Here is a 20926-nt window from a genome sequence, read left to right on the forward strand (position 1 = left end):
AAAAAGCATTCTGGGTGGATGTTTTTGGTAATGCAAGTATTGGGATCAGGGGTACCGTAGGAGATAGAAAAATAGGGCAAATTTTAGACCAATATTTTTATTAACTTCACTGTAAAAAGTGTAGTTAAATTCTCAGAAGGAAATTTCTAAAAATTATCTTAAACTGATACAGTAAAATTTCGTAAAATATTAAACATTTCTGAATTACAGAAAATTTAGGATAAGTAAGGTGAATTTGTTTAAAAAAACTCATCACGAAAGGCCTTCTGTAACATCCTCAACGTTTCCGCGACAGAATATTAATCCCGCAATCAAAATTTTATGCAAATTCTTTGCTCAACTAAATCAGACAGTGAAAATCGATAAATTCACTTTATACAAAACCACGAGTAGCTCTGTAGCAACTGAATATATTGACGTGAAACTCTGATACAACTACCAACCTACAAAAAAATAATTGTATGCTTTCATAATACCTACGAATTTTAAATAAGTAATTCGCCTTATTTTTTGGACACAGTAGTGTCATGGAAGTAAATTTTACATAGTAATTAAATATTGCCTATAAAATAAAAGGAACTTTAAATTTTTGGTATGAATATTTGTTATTTCTTAGCTACCAAGTAGAAGAGACAGATGTATGAAATGCTTTGCTTCATAGGCATTTTAGAACTTTTTGTGATAACTAGCAACAATAATAACAAAAAATGAATGATAATAATTTTTATTCTGTTATTGTCATTTATATAATTTTATATTTTATCATATGGCTGCTCGTAAGTAGGTACATCCGGACAATGCAATGATGTCATTTTGTTCTAAATCAGCAGAACCAATGCCTACTCTTAATAACTTATCAGCAGTACTCACGTACTGAGGTGACTTATAGATACAACAAATCTTGACGTGTTACTCTCTCTATATTGAAACTGCAAATTTAAAACAATCAATAATTCTGCTTATGGTTAATACAGGGTGGTCACAACTTTAAAATATTTTTAAGGTTATGCCAACTCATTTTCATTTAAGTTTGATTGTTTTTCTCTGCCCTTTATAATAACACTTTTCTTCTCCATTTGGATAGGTTTGTTTTCTTACATCGTTTTCTAGCGACGTAAATAAAACATAAGAAATACGAGCATAAAAAACACGCTCTCATTATAATTTGTAATTAATTATTTGGATAATGGTTATCAATTTTAATAAAATTTTGAATGTGAAGAGAGGGGAGATAATTTTCTAATGTAGTTTAAAACTTGAATACTATTAAAATTATGTAGCATCCTTGAAATAATACTACCTATATAAATTGACTAAAATAAATGTGCTTATTAAAACTACCAAACATCAAAAACTTTGAAATATAATCAAAACTAAAGCAAAAACTTTATTATGATCCGAAGGTTGCGTGTTCAAATCACGTCAGGGTCACCACCTGAGGGTTACTTTCGCTGTACAGCAAAAATAAAACCACTCTGACTGCACAAAATCGTGTACTTTCACTGAACAGATCACGTCGATTGAAAGATCACGTCTGTCGGTTGAAAAATCACGTCGAGGTCACCACTTGAGGGTTGCTTTCGCTGTACAACAAAAACAAAACCACTCTGATTGCATAAAATCGCGTACTTTCACTGAACAGATCACGTCGGTTGAAAGATCACGTCTGTCGGTTGAGAAATCACGTCGAGGTCACCACTTGAGGGTTGCTTTCGCTGTACAACAAAAGTAAAACCACTCTGATTGCATAAAATCGCATAAAGACGTGTTGCCGAGTCGAGGGTTTGCTGGAGAGTTAGTCCTCGTGGTGTGGAGTCGCTCGCAGAAGTACCTGGTCTTGGCGCCAATCTGCCGGGGTCGTCTTCCGGGAACCCTGGTGCGTCTGGTCGGCGTCTCGCTGGCGCTCTTGACGTTGTATTTAAAAATAAAATCTTGGTGTCACCAATATTAGTGATTCGTTTACAATGAACAATAACGAACCGTTACATTCGCGCTGATTGGTTGAATCGTGAAAAATTACACCAATCACCAGCCCGTGAAACAGATTGTTTTAATGCAATTTTGATCTCTTTGTTCTAATAACATGAAGGAAATAAAATTACTTTGCCAAATAAAATTACATGGCTTGTAGACTCTCTATGTAATAATAATAAAACTTGTGCTTCAAGCATCTGTAGCTGAAAAACACTTTTCCTTGTAGCTGACACTGACGATGACTCCTACAAATTTGTAATTATTCCACAATTTCGAACGGGAACTTGCATGACATAACATTGGGCGTGTTACGTAAACGTAGCTGGAAGCCGGGCTATCAATCTACTAAGGAGCAAACTTCGCACAGAAAACCTTGGATAATGCCACTATTTTACATTGTTCGGTTGCCTCATCAAGACTCTGCGTAGGTATGCGGCATCAATCATACCATGCAAAGCCAAGATATTCAGCGAAACGTTTCGGCTTTCCGATCGCGTAATTATGATTAATGGCGACTAACATGAGGGCTTCCAGATTGTACGAGATTAGGCGGAGTAAATTGGCTAGGCTATTTGCTTACGTGGAATGAAACGGGGCAAGCCAAGGAAAAATAAATAATAGTGTAACAATACTCATCTCTCATAGGTTGAATTGTTTAAAGATATTTTGAACGTCGTGAAATAGAAGTTTTGCTTTAACTCCTTATTTCCACCTTTAATTCAAGTAAATTTTATACTGGGTGTTATAAATGACTACCTTAATTTTAACAGACGATAGCTAAAATTTGAGCACAACAGTATCTTCGTACTACAAAATCGGTAAAACTGGAAAACAATTGTCTTGAAATTTACTAAATGTTTCACAGTAATAGTAGTTTACATTTTTTCCATAGGGCAAGCCTGCCGCGTGCACACGTGAGTGTGCATCAGCAGGTTAAGCGCTGTTGTCAAGTTGTGATGAAACTCCCCAATATTAATACTCGCTGTATTTTGAAAACTGTTATCTTACGCTCCCGTAATATACAAATTTTTTGTTCATTTACGATTACTCTATCTCATGGTGAAGTTAAGGCAGTCATACTTCTTACACCCTGTATATCAAGGGATCAAAGTGCACCTTTCAGTTCGAAATGACTTTCCAAGCGGTATTATAATACGATTTTTCTGTTATGTATCAAATTAGTATACAGAATGTTTTTAAACTGCAAGAATTTTAAAATGTAATCAAAAAATAAGAAAGGAATTTCCTATGGACTTATTTCTGAAAACATGTTTTTGTTTATATCTTCCAAAAAGGTAGGCCAAATCGATTAAAATTTGGTACATTACCTAATAAGTTTGCATGACTTGAAAATTACTATGATAAATGTGATAATTCAGAGACGGAAATCGTAAAATTTGTTTGGACTGAAATTTTTACGAAAATACATTCTCTGTGAGAGCAGGATAAATTTAATATCTTTTCAATACGACGCACTGGTTTCAATAAAATCAGAAAATGTGATTTTAAAACCCTTCTTGATGATATGCGCATGACAACACAAATTGTCAGTAGATTCCTTTTGAATGTTGTACTAATTAATATGAAAGAAAATTCCTAAGAATCCATTTCATATATGTTAATAATTACTCAATTTCTGGAGTTGCAGATTAATAGGTTTGAAGCTAGTACATTTTAATCAATTTGCTTGCCTTCGTCAGGATAATCGAAAACATATGACAATACACAAAATGCTGCATTCAAAATATCTAATGGTCTTATTTCCAGCCTATGTTTGTAAATTATATTCCATCTTCTGTCGATACTACGAATACGCATATGGCCATACAATACAGCAAGTTTGTACAGAATGAAGTTTCCTACGACAGTGATCAATCATCAGAGCAGACATAATCAATAGTAAAATATTCTTCGCTTGATAGCTTACATATGCAAATATACACGTACTCAAACCATCAAGTCTGATTTTTTTCAATTCGCAAATTTAATGTTTTTGTAATGAAAATCGAGATCATGACGTCTGCATTTTTATATTAGATATTTTTTGTGTGCACAAAAAAACCCAGATTGTTCCAGCTACTTTTAATCGCGGTAGAAAAATCCAATAGTAACACCAAAATCACGCCGATCGAACCAACCCTGCGCCCAGCGGTCGCAACCAAATATTACACTGTAATCTGAAGGGTTATTTCTTTATCTATCTATATATCGTTATGACCAGTATCGCAGTATCATAACGAGTCCGGATATCAAAAGAGTTTACTATTCAATTCTCTAAAGGGAGTTTACAATTATCATTATACTTTAATTAATACATGAGAACTTAGAAATGTTGTACGTTTAGAGAATGAATTTCAGGCCTTACCCTTTATTGGTTACGTAGAATGTAATTCACTGGCTGGCTATACAGGGTGACACTGAAGTTGAGAGAAACAAAAGGAAACACCAAAACATCCATAAAGGGTTTTAATAACAATAGAAACAAAACAAACAACCAAAATAACGACACAACGGGCTCGAAAAACATTATTAATTACTTTATTGACACGCGACAGCGTACCGAGTTTCAGGGAATGTGCGATCCATAGCAAAATTTGGAATGACTTATCCATTATTAAATTAACCCGAGACTCTAAAACTAAATCGACTGCTCAAGGTGGAACCTAAGGAAAAACTGCCTTTTTTCCGTAGATCCCGAATTCGACACTTCGCTTCGACACGCCCATTTCTTGGGTCCAGAAGTACTTCTGTTCTAATCTTATTGGCGGGAACCCTGAATGTCGGGACGCTTTGGCATAACTATGCCATATTAATAATTACCTAATTGACTGCATTTACATTTATACAAATAATTCTGTGACTAGGCTTACAAACAACCCTATACCTTCCTCTTGTGACTCCGCATAGCAATACGGAACGGATTAGTCAATCTCATTTAATATATTCTTAATAGCTTGGAAAATCCGCCTAAAAACCAGCTATTTGATCTATTACTTTCCTTTCCAATTATTATCAATTTCCTTTCCAATTATTATCAATTTAACAATTTGATTTAATTCTGATTTGGAACCTCTACGCGCGTTATTAAAAATATGGGTTTCTTTGTTCTATCCCAGCATAGGTTGGCGCCTCCCGGACGCGACAGATGACTGTCACATGGCCCCGACTCTAAGTGAACTTGTTAAAAAAATATTGATAAATTTCTCCGAAGGACGACGCTAAACGTACTTGAGAGCCCTTAACTTTCGATAATTTGTGTTGACTGAAATATTTTACTTTTTGACCCATCCGTTCCGAGAACAAACAAATAAATAAATAATAATAATAAAGCCGTCCCGGCTTTTGTTACAACACTTGGAAAGCTTATACCCTCTATAACATCTAGCATTACACTACCGATTATTTAAAGATTTCCAATGTCAAAATATCATATTTAATATATCGGGAAATTGATATGTCAGTCATTTAAAACAGTCAGCTTAAAAATATGTGTCAAAAATTTATTATTGTTTTACTGTTACAGTAAGTTGTCGGAGTAATAATAGTGGTGTTTTAGTGTTTTAATTATGGAGATTACATTCCAAAAGTATGCTGATATGCACTTAATATATGGAGAATCAAGAGATCTCTGTATATCAGCACGCAAGCGTCTACATATGATTTTTTTTCATGTGTTGTGCTCTAGAATACTCTCCAAGTTTCTTGGTGATTTTTTGTTGATCTAAAATAGAATAGGTCAATACATTTCTGTAAAACTATATAAAAAAGTTATTTTACACATTCTTTTGTTTGATAGTCATAAAGGACTAACGACTATGGAAGGAAAATTTTATAAAGATTTAGCCAAGGTCTTTTGTTCAAATCATCTGAGTACAATGTACTAATCCAACTAGAATATTAATGTCCACATCACCTTTTTTGTTGTGTCCAATGAAAGCAAGCTCCGGTTTTAAAATATCAGAAGCCATTTTAATTACATTCTGAACATGGGCACCTTTTGTGTTTGTTAATAATACGCGAATGTGAATGCAAATGAGCCAGACTCAAAATGATTCGGAGACTAACGAGTTATAAGAGCAATCTTCTTACTTCTAACGCCTCATAAATTCGAGATTTATTTCGTTAACTTACGTAACTCGGTTAATAAATATACAAATTTCGCTTCGCAATCGCGATCCCCTAGCGCTTGAGCGGCGCAAAAATAATAACTCAATTACAACCAATAGGCACAACTGGGGCGACGTCTAATTGAGAAAACAGAGCGGTGTTTATGCCGGACCAATCAACTGCCGACGAGGCACTCCTCAATAAGTCCTTCCTAATCGAGTCTAAGGATTAAAACGCTCAAACAAGCTTCCTGGAAGGCTTCCAATTAAGTCAACCGGATCGTTCCGGGACAATTATTATTTGCTTTTTGGATCGCGTCAGCATTGGAATCGAGTCGCGGACAATGGAATATCCCGGTTCTATTATCTGTATATTAATCCTGATCTTATTATTGCTCTCCGTTGCACCGTAATTAATGTTTGTTGCGTCGGATCTGTAAATGTTCGGTTCACTGACATTCTACCACATTAGTAAGTCTACACTGAAAAAACTGCTATTGTATTTTCGAACCATTTTCTTATATCCTACCTTTGTTTCATAAAAACCATAGTAGGTCACCGTCAGTTACAGTTGCCATTACTTTCACGAATTGTCATAAATAAACAGTTGATTTTAGCTATGATCAATGATACAGATTTGACCAACAAACCGATATGTTAATAGTTCTAGAGTTTTTCTGAAGGAAACTACCGTAGGGTGCGAGATATCCAAATCGTCCAATCCGAAGTCCCAATCAAGCTCATAGAAATATTGAAAGATGTCTTCGAGAAACTAGTCAGTTTAAGATTGACGAAGGTAACGCCAAACGTCCTCGTCAAGCTTGAACACTCATTTTGGAAGAAGTTCTGGAGAAGGTGGAAAAGAATCCGGCAACCAATATCAGATTAATACAGTCAGACTATAGTTTTCAAAAGTACAGTGAACAGAGTAATCTTCAACACCTAATTCATCATTTTGATGTTCAATCAGTTCAACAACTTCTACCTCTTGATTCTACGTCTCGTCTTTGTTTCTCGCAGACTATTAGCCAATACACAGCTGAAGGTATAAACTGCCACGAGAAAATTCTTTTACGAAACGTGGGACAATAAATATCCATATCCAACATACCCAGATGAAAATCTCCATATCGTTAAGCAAAAACATTTTCAGCATGAATTTAATATGAACGTTTGGATTGGTTTTATCAGTAACTTTCTGTTTGGTCCCATTAGATTACCAAATCGTCTCAATATTCTGCTGGAATTGTTTCGTCAAGCAATCCTGCCCGTTAATCTTTGTAAGCATGAAGGAGCCGGATTTAAATGATCACTATCCAGACATGCATATGATGGTTTCAGTTCACTGGTCACTACGATCACCTGACCTAAATCCTTATGAGTTTTTTATTTTAACAGAAAGTGTTCTCTCTGAGTATTGATAGTGAAGGGCAACTGTGGAATAATTTTTACAATTTGGGAAATGAAGGAATACTGTCAAAAGTTCTTTTTAATTTTTTGCGTAGAATTAATTTATGTATTATACGAAATGGTGGCCATATTGAACATTAAGACAAAAAAAGGAGAAGCTATATCGTGAACCCCCCCCCCCAACAATTTTTTGAACAACTGTCATGAAGCGATGTCTGTACGGAAGTATTTGTGTACCAAAATAAAATCTTTTGGCATAGCAATCTAAGTAATTGAATTTACAGAATTGAAGAGCAAAATTTATTTTGGTGTTAAATGGCTCTAATAATAATACTTACCTTACTATATAATATAATTTGCAATTAAATTTAAAAAATAGTTGCATTATATGTATGAACTAAGCTAATTATTTGTGTCTTTTGAATAATATCTAAATTGACAAAATTTTACCAAAACTTAACGTTATTGTTAGATAAAAATTCCAACAACTATACAAGCACTAAAAGCCTTTAATTGTTACTAATACTTTATATTTTCCACACAATTCACTGTAATCTGTAGTAATATTACATCTTATTAAAGAAGACTAACCATTCTATCCTTTAACGGCTTTGTTTTATCACAAAACATTTAATTCATGATGAAATTGTTTGACCAGCAGGGTGTTAATTTCGCTTATGTGAACAATAATTTCTCATCGACCCGAGCGCAGTGTTATTGGTAGTAAACGAGTATTTGTACAAGGTTAATAGAGGCTTTATTGGATAATGTCGTATGAGAACGGACTCATTCAGTAATCTCTAATTTATAACTTGTTTTTACATTTTTCGTAAGTGCTTAATCCCCTAAATAGTTAGAGTCAATATTTCGAAAAGTCAATCTTACTATTGTCTGGTGGCCAAAAGTCCAGCAGACGACATCTAAACAAAAGCCCACTCATTAAGAGACAGGAGGAGATTGTCGACGAATATGTAATCAACATCTTCACGGACGAATAAAAAAGGAGAGAAGGTGCAGGATGTCTAATCTACCTAATCTACCTCCCTGCATATCCGATATCAGTGGGCAATGAATACGCCAAAGAAATTCTCCACTGCGGATAAAACCATCAGACTACAGACAGTAGACAAGTGTTACAGATCTTACGTAATGATAATGACTAAGTCAGGCACTGGTTGTGGCCTCAGTTTCCAACAGCATATCTGTATGCTGGGTCAAGGAACACGACCGGTGCGACGTCAATAAAGAAGTTGACAAGCTAGCCAGGAGTGCACTGGTACTCTATATTTTTGGACCGGTCCCTCCAGTGTGCTTATATTATCAGCATTTGCTGAAGTTATCAGGAAAAACACCCACAACGAGTTTATGAAACGGTGGGATGAAACAAATAGCTGTCAATTTGCTGGAATACCCTAGCAAAGATATAGCCAAAAGGTCTAGGTAAAAGCTTCGCCTGGGGACAGATATTCAAACTGAGAACTATTGGGCTAAGAAAACACCTTCACCACATGAGCAAGTGTGAAACACCTATTTGTCGGGGTTGTGGACAGGAAGACGAGGCAGTACTACATGTGCTAAGTGAATGCACTGCCGTCTCGTCAGCAAGAGAAGTCATGTTGGAAGAACGTTGGCCTTCTATGACCTATATGAGAAAGATCCCCCTGAGCAACGTCGCCACCTTTTTCTCTTTAATATGTTGGTTAATGGTTCAGATAGATTGATCTCCTAATGGGAGAGTGTAACCACCCCCATCAATAATACCAGATTCCAGATGGCTTCCATGCGTATTCCTGCGCTCCGTTTCCACTAATCATTTTGAGGACGAAGATTTTTTGCACATTAAATAACTATGATCTATATTTTGTGGTATGTTGTACGAAAACATAATAAATTGAAGAATGATTTATTAACCATTAATTTCGTCTTTATTATATAAACAGGAGATTAATTTTTGTCACATGTCATCACAAAAGAAACACTGGGGCGCTCCGTTTGAATACTTCAAAGCGCACGTTTTAAAATTGAACTAATTGAATTGCCGAGCACGTGACTTTGTGCTTAATATCATAAAACGTACAGTGCATACATGTACTAATAAAATGCACATGTGCACGTACCATTCGGTCTTGCCTGGTACATTGGATTTGCATTCAAATCGACCTTCCCCGCAAAGTGTTTACAACAAGAGCAACGGCACCTCTACCATGTCGGTGTCGTGAATACCCTCGGTAAATCTGTTTCGGTTATTAGATTCCGTGCTATCTAATTACATAAGCCCTTTGTAAGTTCGTCTACACGTTCTGAAATACACTCTATACATTAGTTGTGAAGTAAATTAGGTGTATCTGATGCGTTACCTACAAGGTGTTACTTGCATACTAATATGAGGATGATACATGGCATAGATAAAAAATAAGTGCCCAATAATAATCGTGACTCCTCGTTGATAAAAAAATATCTCCGTCCTTTCTCTGCAAATGCATGGCCCTTCAAAAGAAGGGGAGAAGTGTTTAGTTTCTATTTTTTCCCTGGAGATAGAAAAAGTTACAAACATCGAATTTCGTACATTGTTCTTACTACTGAAAAGGTGTTTTTCTACAACTCCTTAAGAAATGACGCATAACAGTTAACCACAGTAGCTAACACACGTTAATATCAAATCACATACGTGCGTTAAGAAAATAACGCACAGCTGCCACTGTCACAGCTGCGTTCCACAGATTGTACTCCGCCTTTAGTAGTTCAGCTAAAAATTCATGATTCGATTTGTTACCCGAAAAATCCTGTGCAAGGTGCAAAACATGTTACAAGAATTTTATGAAATGGAGATCGGACAAAAAGATATTTTAATTTTCTGGAAATGTTCTAATGGCTTATGTAGGTGAGTTACCTGAAAAAATTAAAGCAAACAGCTTATGGACCCAATATTCTATGCTACAAAGTACGCTTAGCATTTACCACGTCGATGTAACCAAATTTTCCAAATTGAAAACTGCTGAAATGCAAGTCTGACAGTTACGTACCAAAAAAGTAAAAAACTTTGACCTCCGAGCAAGTTAACAAATTTCGTCTTGAAGTTCCTAACAGTCAATATTTGTTTATTTTAATTGTTGGTTTCGGGAGCTTGTTGGAACCAGAATATATAAAACCTAGGATCGACACTTTTTAAAATACCGGATACTAAAACAAAAGAACCAAGAGCATTCAAATTTACGGCCGAATTCCACAAAATTTTTAAGAAATATGCTAATCTTAGGTCTAAGATGTAGAAGAATCCCATTTTTTCTTAAACTATCAGAAAGGTAAACGCACCAATAGAGGTTTTGTTTGTAACAAAAATATTAGTAGCGAACGGACTGTGACATCATATAAAAGACAGTCTGTAGATCTCCAAAATGCCATGTTGTAGTAATATTAGTAAACAAAATATCCCTCTTATTTCTCCCTTTCGCAATTGTAATATGAACGATTAGTAAAAGGTGCCTATAATAAATTAAAATTACCTGAATCACACCAAATTCCGCATTGCTGCACTGCACTGCTAGGCAATTTGTCAATCACTTGTCAACAACTGAGATTTATTGCCCAGTCGCCCAGTGCCGTCAGCCGGCGCGCGCATTCTTCAACTGGGCGAATACATTTCTACCACTTCCACGTTTAGTTCAACCAGACCTGTATATGGGTATGGCTAAATAAATATGAGAACAAGCTTTTCAAATATTTCAATGCCAAGTTGCTGCGTCGGCGACCGAATCTGGTACATACTGCCAATCTCTTGGTTCTGCAATTGAGATCTGAAAGACTATAATGTGTGTTTAAATTTTTAGTAATGTTTTTCTTTTTTTCCTATGTTGTGAGTTGTGAGAAAAATATTGTACACAACTCGCTGGCAACAGCATTAACACACTCTTGTGTTTTACGCTACTTTCCACTCTCGTTATATAATATACTATTATTTAATAATTTCTAATCCTTCCCCCTCGGTTGCAAGGAATAGAAGTAGTTACTTCTATTGGTAGTTACCAAGGCATGTTTAACGATTTGAATAGCGTATGTGTGTTTACTGGGAGGTAGAAGAAGATTAATACCTATAACTATTAGTTAACATAGGTATTTAGATCACATTAAGCTGTCTGTCGCAATAGCCTTAAGATTTTATGTGAAAATCAAATTACAAACTATTGCATTTACGAAAAAATAGAAGATATCAAATTTGTTTCAAATAAATCAAAATAAATCATGTTGTTCATCTACGGCGAATGTCAGTAAAACGCAATAGAGGCATCGCATCATTATCCAGAACTGACTCTCACTATGTTTTTTTACTATTCCTTTTCAATGCTATCTAATTTCTTTATAGATAAACATATAGTAGGAAAATCCCACTTTCAACGACACTCAGTATAAACTTTAAAAAATATTTATAAAATAAAATCAGTAGGTACCATAATAACCTTTTTTCTTTATATTCGTTGAAATTCCTCTACATAATATCAAAGTGGGCGAATGATGTGTTTATTGAAAGGTTCAAAATTAGAAACTTTCATTACATTTATAAATTTTCATTTACATTTTATCAATTCTATCACGTCTTATTATGCTACCGACGAAATTTAAATTTAAAACCAGTAGGTACGTATATAAAGTTTTTTTCTTCCTGACTATATATTTTCTTGAATAACAATTAATTTACTGGGAGAACAGGTCACAATTAATAATTTGTTGTAAAACAAATTAATTTTCTATAAAAAAATTTTTATTACGAATTTTTTATTACGATCGTTCCGGGATTATTTTAACCATCTTCAGATAAAACAATAATAACCATGGAGTATAATATTTTTTCTTTATGTAAAAATTAAAATCTAAAAATATTTTAAAATACCTAGTTAAGACAATACACAAATAAAACATTTTAAGACTTACAATATTTGATGACCAACTGTAAGTTTTAAAATGTTTTGTCTTAACTAGGTAGGTATTTTAAAATATTTTTAGATTTTAATTTTTACATAAAGAAAAAATTTTATAATGGTTATTATTGTTTTATCTGAAGATGGGAAAAATAATCCCGAAACGATCGTAATAAAAAATTTTTTATAGAAAATTTGTTTTAGGACAAATTATTTAATTGTGACCTGTTCTCCCAGTAAATTAATTGTTATTCTAGGTCCTTTACCTCTACAGGGTGTCCGTTAAAAAATAGGCCAAACTTTACCACTAGATTCTACGACGAAAATTAATGAGGAGAGTCATATACATTGTTGCTCATAACGTTTAGTTTTCGAGATACAAGGTGTTGAAGTTGAAAAAATAAATAACATTTTCTTTAATTTCTTTCTACTACTTCGAGCTAATTTCTTGAAATTTCGTATCTGGGAGTTTTTTTGGGATATGAAATTCGAATTTATCGACGATTTCGTTGTATCTTCTAGGGGGCGCCACAAACGACCATTAGGACGCAATTATACTGCCAAAACTTCTTTGTGCCACGGTGTATTACAATTTGGCCTGGAAAAACCTTTTCCCAACTTTCCTGCAAAAAGAAGGTGTACCTTGCCAATATCTCTAAAGCCAACCATTCTGAACAAAAATTTGCAAACGCACAAAAAAATTTTATTTTCAACTCCACACTAAAAATTAAAAATGTATATGACTTTTACCCATTAATTTTTTTTGTTGTAGAATTTAGTGTCAAAGTTTGACCCATTCCTTATCGGACATCCTTTATTATTATTAGTTCGATCTTTTGAAAATAAAAAAAATACATATGAAAATAATGTAAAGAGAGGCAAAAATCTTTAATACAATTTGGAGAACAGAACTTTCCATTAGACTTATGTAATTTCGCACGGTTAAACTTAATCCATTGAAACTTCCAAGAATAACTGCCATATACAAGCCTTTAAACTTGGTAAATAACGTTAAGTTACTTAGAACTAAACCGTCTGTAACTAAAGCATTGTAATCGTAAAATAAATAGTTGACTACGTCCAAAAATTTACCTAAGTCCTGAAATCAAATACAACAGTAAATGTGAGAATTAATAAATCGTTTAAATAAGACAGCTAAGAACTAACTTATCAATATTTTAGTAACTGTTGTCTATTTTTGTTGTGTAATTATAATCTATGTGGCGTAAATGAAAATATATTTAATATAACTTTAAAAATCTGAGCTTTTTCAATAAAGAGATCGTCTATCTTCTGTGGTACGATACAAACATCTATATCATAATAAATTATGTGTAAAACGTAAACTTTATTATTTACTGAAACTACATATTACTAGTTTTGAGCATGACAGAAAAAACATACTCTGTAAAAGTTATTTTGTTTACTTGTTTCACTGTGACACTCATATATTTTAGAGTTGATATAAATGCACGTCACTCCGAGTCCTTCAAAGGTCATGTGAGTTCCAACAAACTTTTATCCTTATTTAACTGAAATTGAAATAATGTTTCCAGTAAGTTTTAAGTTTTCGATTCAGAAAATATGTATGTCAGATTGAATAAGCAAGCAAGGTAAAAATTCGATCTTTGTAATGTAGTTATTTAAGATCATATTTCTCCTAAAGACGATGAGTAATTGCTTTCTATTATAACATTTCATTCCTTACAAAATAGGGCTCGAGAGCTTCAGTCCTCTTTTCTCTATTAAAAACAGAAAACCGAGGCTGAAACATCATTACTTTTAAAATAAAAGAAACAAAAACATTCCCTTTTAAGTCTGCAAATAACTTACAGCTTTGTTTCTTTCAGAAAATACCAGTGGAGAATATTATTAAATAGGAAAAATACCACGTTACGTATTTAAAGAAACTCAGTAAAAATATAGAAGATAAAAAATAATTTTAAAATAATTTCAGCTGTGAGAGTAAAAAATGGTAGTCTTTTTAATACTTCTGTCTGTTACAAGAAACGTTCCAAATATTTTAATGTTAAAAATATTTTTTCGGACATCTTTAAGTAGAGTAGAACCAAGTTGAAAGTACTTTTCAATTTATTGATAAATGATAAAACAAAGTTAAATAAAATTACTTCCTTAAGAAAAATCCTATATCTAGAGGACTTAACTGACATTTATAAATTATAACATAAGTTTAAATGAAATAATTTTATTAATAATTTTTATTGAGATAGGTACAACCACCATTTATATGTTGTTATTTAATATTTTAAACATTAAATTACATTCATTGCAAATAGTTAGAAGTTTTTATAGACATATACTGAATTAATTTCACATGTATACAATTTTATATTTACATGTTACAGTTAATATAAAATTTGCATTTCTAATTAATATTTATGATAATTTATAGTTAATTCCACATATTCAATTTGTTAATAATGTTAAATGTATGAAATATATAAATGGCGTGTTATCATATTGTAATAACTTTGAACTACGTATTGAAACAGTATCATTTTCTGAAAGAGGGTAATTTAAACAAGGTACTCTTTACCGCTTTAGAGAAAATTTCAAATTGTGATTTTAAATTTTTTGTGGTATGCAAATGACAACATAAAATTGATGAGACACATGCAACACAAAAACACAACACAGTACTTTGTGATAAACTATTTATTAATGATTTCGGAAAAGTAATATAATTCTTTAAATTTTTCGAAAACACCAGTTAATTATTTATCTCGTGTTCTTTTAAAGAAGTTAAAAAATTGTCATGCATTTCATGTATGGACGTGCCAATGGTAATGGACTTAAAGCCCATCTGTATGCTGGGGCACACTGTAATCTTAATCGTCAAATATCCTTCTGCTCGAACATTCACCAGATTTTATCAGCAGCTCCTTGATAATGGAAACATCTGTGTCCACACTCATTTTGGAGAAAATGGGAAAAGTCTTTGTGGTACTGTTGGGTGAACCCTTAAAGAACAGCTAATGTACTTCTATCACATCCAACAAGCACCCAATCCACCAGACTGTGATGCAAGATTGCATGTTATACAGGGTGTTATTGAATTTATGTTAAATATTTTTGCCACTATGTCCGTTATGACAAAATGAGCTTAATACACGAATTTGTGTTGAGTAAAACCTGACTTACCTCAACATCGTAAGAAGCCAACTTTTGACAACTGCTGATTTTCATAGAAGATGTTCGATGTACCCACCATTTGCTTGCACACAAGCTTCAACGCGACGTATCCAAGTCGCTCACACGTGTTGCAACATTGCCACGCCATCACGAATCGTAATACAAGCTTTGGCAATACGATGTCGCAGTTGGTTGACGTTACGAACTTTCGTGGAATACACGACACTTTTCACATATCCCCAGAAAAAGAAGTCTAAAAGGGTGACGTCTGGGAACAGGGGGCATCTAACTAGGCTGCCGCGGCATATCCAGCGATCGGGAAAAGTAATGTTTAGAAAGTCGCGCACTCTCCGAAAATAGTGAGCGGGGGCTCCGTAATGCAGTAACCACATATTTTGCTGAACATTTAATGGCACGTCTTCCAATAACTCCGGCAAGCGATTTTGCAAAAAATCTAGATATGAAGCAAGAATTCAAAAGGTCCTATTAAAGTGTCATTGACGATACCAACCCACATGTTCACTGAAAACTGTTGCTGAAAGGCACCGCGACGTATTTCGTGTGAATTTTCGACAGTACAGTGGTGAGTGTTGTGGACGTTACGTACACCATTTCGACTGAAACATGCTTCATCTGCAACAAGCATTTGCACTATAAATTGAGGATTTATTGCATGTTCCTGAAGCAACCATTCGCAAAAAGCTCAACGTAGTGGAAAATCCTCAGGAATAAGCGCTTGAACACGGTGAATATGAAATGGGTACAACTGAGCTTCTCGTACACACAACAGGATGCGAAATATTTACTTGCTGTGCGATATTTCTGGTGCTACGATGCGAATTTTGTTCGACGAGATCTAAAATCATCTCTTCGACATTTAAGATTCTTAGTGGTCGCCCTGGGCCACCGTCGCGACCTCGACGCGGTTGGACTTCACCGGTGTCCAAAACTATTTGCGCTGCAACAACAAATGTTCGCGGTGCGGGGTCATGTCGTTCAGGATATCTTGCAAGGTACATTTGACAAGCTCGATGTGCATTTTCGTTTGATTCGCCATAAATTATGAGCATATCATAATATTCACGATTGCTAAATAAATGCGCCATTTTCAAAAGAAGACTTGGAAATACGGCTATTAAATGTACTCTCGAAAAACAGCACAGCAATCACTACAACAATTTATTACAAACTGACTTTCGAATACAGTCCGGCTTCATAAGAAACCTACAAACTCGTAAAAAGTGTTACAGAATTTTTTGTAAGTACTCGCCGCGATAAAATACATGTATTTCAGCAGTTCCAACACAGTTTTAAACACATTTTTAATTAGCTTTTTTCTCTGTGACCTTAAACTTTTCACCCCTTTAAATTTTTAACACATAAGTTCATTAACACCCTGTATATGTGTTCTGAAAAAAAAAACAATGTATTTTTCATAAAATAAAAATCTTAAATCTCCTTAATTTAATTTGCCATCCGTTTGTTTAATTTTCAACATTTTGACTAGGATGCATCCATAGGATTTCTTTTTATCCGAATTCAACAATTTGTTGGCACCACGTGCCATACCATCGGAAAGGAGAAACTCGTATTTGTGACACATCCTTGGAGTGCCTGGTATGAATACTCTAAGATTTTCGTAGTAGGCTCAAAAAATCCTGAAGGTTATGAACTACAAGAGCTTCTCCCTTAGAACATTCACCGCGGGGTGGACAAAGCCTGGGTGGTATGGTATGTGATAGGTGGCTAATGAGCTCGTGAAATTTTTTAGAACAACGCAGTTTTGATCTATAAAACTTTCGTGATTTAATAAAATTTTCTAATTTACAATAAATTAAAACAACAGCGATAGCTGTATAAAATGCAAAAGCAAATATTTGGAATGCGGTAGGTATCCGTCCTTGGTTAATAATAGCTGCAGAGTACTCGGGTGGACGTTCGATCACAAAGCAAGCTGGGTACGCAAAGGTCCTGCAGTGGTGTCCGCGTTGAATTTGGAAATTTGGCCTCTTTGAAAACGGCCACTTAAGAATAGTGGTTGTCTCTGAGGAGTTATGAAACTGAAAATGATTTTGATTAATGTTGACCCTAAATTCCTATTTGCAGTTCAGATTTCGTAAAATTTGGAATTAGTTTATTTTTCAAAAATCCGAAACTGTGGTGAAATTTTTCGCGCTTTCATGTGCTGTCGGGAGTGGCTCAGCGATCGGCAGCATGCCCTGTCAGCACTACGGTCGATGGTGTTTAGTTGCAATCTGCGTTTCATAGGGGAATCTTGGAAAAATTTCAAAACATAGTTGAAATTATATTTCCTCGCTGTACGTCTTCCGATGTACGTCATAGACCATTTGCGGCTTCTTATCCATAGTTTGGCAAGATTTGTACTTCATGAATCGCTTAAAATTAATAAATAATTCTACGGGAGAACTTAGTGGATACACACCACATCAAACAGATGCGGATTTTTTCATTATTGCAACATCAAGAGAAAAATTAGTGCCGTCAAACATCTGGATTTGCTCCCTCCCAGTAACTTTTAATCCACATAAAGTCTGTTCCATCTCTACCATTCACTGCCAACAGGTGACAGATCGGGGCGCAAAAGTTCCCGGGACCTAATATTTATTTGCCTCATCAACCCTTAATGTCTATTCGGCGTCGGGAGCGCTGCAAGATGGCGCCGTCTCTCCAATTACCGGGTTTTCAGACCGCAGGGAGGAATAAGTTTTCGGAAGACTTTAACTATTATTGCCCCGACCCCCATCTGGGAGATGCAATTGGAATTAGACGTCGCGCCTTTATGACGTTCCCTGTCACAAGTTCACAACTTTATGAATGACTTTAGGTGTCAAATTTGTCGGGGAGTGACGGAACTGTACCTACCCAATTGTCTGAATTTTCGTGTGAATGACGTGCTGGCTTAAGATAGATTTCGTGAATTTAAAAGCATGTTCCAAGCACATGCGATTTAAATTTTCATATTAAAAGCCAGTAAACGCTTCTATTTGTAACTTTTGAGGAAATAGTGGGTTTGCTCTAGGAATTAAGATGTCGTCAAACAATTTTATCATAGATACCCGGAAAAGTTAGAAATAGTTATTTACGCCATAAAGGAGGTCGAAGACGATATTGCGCCCGAGCGGAGCGAGGGCTGATAGCAGAGTCCGATACTGGTAAATTATACTTCACTGCTGCGTGGTGTATAACATTTTATCTGTTCCCACAGTTCTTTATGGTTCATAAAATAAAAATTAGGTTTTATTTTTTGACATTTCTTAAATAATTCATTTTGACATTATTCGAAATCTTGCAAAGTCGCCTTGGTTGTTTGGATTTTATTATTTCTATTTTACAAGAGAACAAGGCAACGATTTTCTCGTTCAGGCACCCGATAACATGTATTTACTAATGAAGGTAGCGGTCTTAGGCATTGCAGGAGCATGCTGTTCTGATGAGTTATGCAAACTTAATTTGGACAACGTCAATTTAAAAAATTTCGATGACATTATTGTAGTTGGAGCGGACAAATTATATTGAGAAGAATATGACAATTAGTAAAAGCGAGGGGAATAACTATCCAGATTTTGTAAATGTTACTAGATGTAATAACTGTACAATTAAAATAAATATTAATTTATAATAATTAATAAAATGTCATGTTCATCAAATATTTCTATTTATTTGTTCATAAAATATGTATTTATAACTCGAAATCGCTTTTTTCCCTAGGGAGGTAAGTGACCTCACCCCCGTTGTCCATAGCAACTTCCTCTTCTACGGTAAAATCCTCCCCGAAAACAATGTTTTATTAGTCTATTTACTATAGTGGGAGCAGATAAAATGATTTACGTAAAACGAGGAATATCCACAACAAAATCTAGCAAAGGACTGAGATATCTGGAAGAAAACTCACATTTCATCAAAATATATTTAAATTAAAGCCTCCATACATCTCTACAGGAAAATGGAATTATAGCAGAACAAATTTTTGCTAAATCTCATTCTGTTTGGGACCCTCAAGATTAAATATAAATATTTAAAAAGGCTAGCCGTTAGGAGCTGTTTTTATATATTTTTCTGAAAACAGGACTTTGTGAAGGGAAACAAAAATTCCCTGCGACTTAATTAGCAATGGAATCTGCATTAATTGCCCATTATACAGGGTGTCTGTAAAGGGTCTGTACAACGCTCATAATAAGTTAACTAAACTTGCCTTAGTCCAAAAATTGATAATAACGGAGCTACACGGTGTCAAAGTTGAAAAATAAATAACATTTTCTTTAGTGTCTTTCGACAACTTTGTGAAATTTTTCGTCTCCGCGGTTTTTTGGGATGAAAAATTCTAATTTATCGACGATTTCGTTGTATCTTCAAGAAGACGCCACAAGTGACTATTCTACACATCTCCTTTCGGAGCAGTTGTCATCGTTTCCAGTATCCTTCATGGTAGCAGGATTGTAAAGGCGGCTCTAATAGCACCATCATAGCAATGAAGCTTTTACTTAAATGATTGATTTAATGATGATTAAAATTTGATGATTTTAATGGAGTCCTTTAATGCAGAGATATTCGGGCAGTCTACATGTAAAAATTTCATTACGTACGAGTTATACAAAAATTTATCATTAATGCAATGTCAGTATTCATCTTTCACCGTAGAATACGAAAGGAATATTGTTGACATGTACCATATAACGCACTCAACTGTCTACCAAAATTCTCCGTCAACTTCAAGCACGGCAACTATCCAAAACCTTTCTTACCGCGAAGGATGAAAATGTTAGTAACCAATAATGCTGCATAAAATTATAGTGTTATATTTTAAATGTGATTGAGGAATGTCAAGCTAATGTGAAGACTCGTGAACGTTGAGAGTCTTTCGGTTCATTATAGATGAGCGAGGCAAAAATTGCTTTGTAAGACAAGTCAACTAATAGATATTAGAAATAAGTAGCTTTCAAATAACATTGACCCTAATGCAACAAGATCAAATGGAGCCCTAATAAAGCGACCAAACACACCTGGAGTATTCTCACTCAACCCTATTTAGAAGTTACTCAGTTTAACCTCAAAATGACATTGATCTCGACCCGGTAGAGACAAAAGGAACCCTAATTTGGACTCAGCTACCCGAAAAGAATATTTAATTACTTTGGTTGCCCCCGCTATAGTGGATTTTTCTCAGTTGGCCAGGGAATGACCTTATAATGACCTTGAACCTGAACTAACAAGGCCAAACAGACCATGGATTCGAACTCAGTGACCCCAAAACATGTAATAACCCTGGTTGCAACCACCATAGGAGATTTTCTTGGTTTGACCTTGAAATGATTTTTAACTTGACCTGACAAGGTCAAACGGATTCGGACT

This window comes from Anoplophora glabripennis, unplaced genomic scaffold (genome assembly GCF_000390285.2).
Source record: "Anoplophora glabripennis isolate ALB-LARVAE unplaced genomic scaffold, Agla_2.0 scaffold33, whole genome shotgun sequence".
Taxonomy (NCBI): Eukaryota; Metazoa; Arthropoda; class Insecta; order Coleoptera; family Cerambycidae; genus Anoplophora; species Anoplophora glabripennis.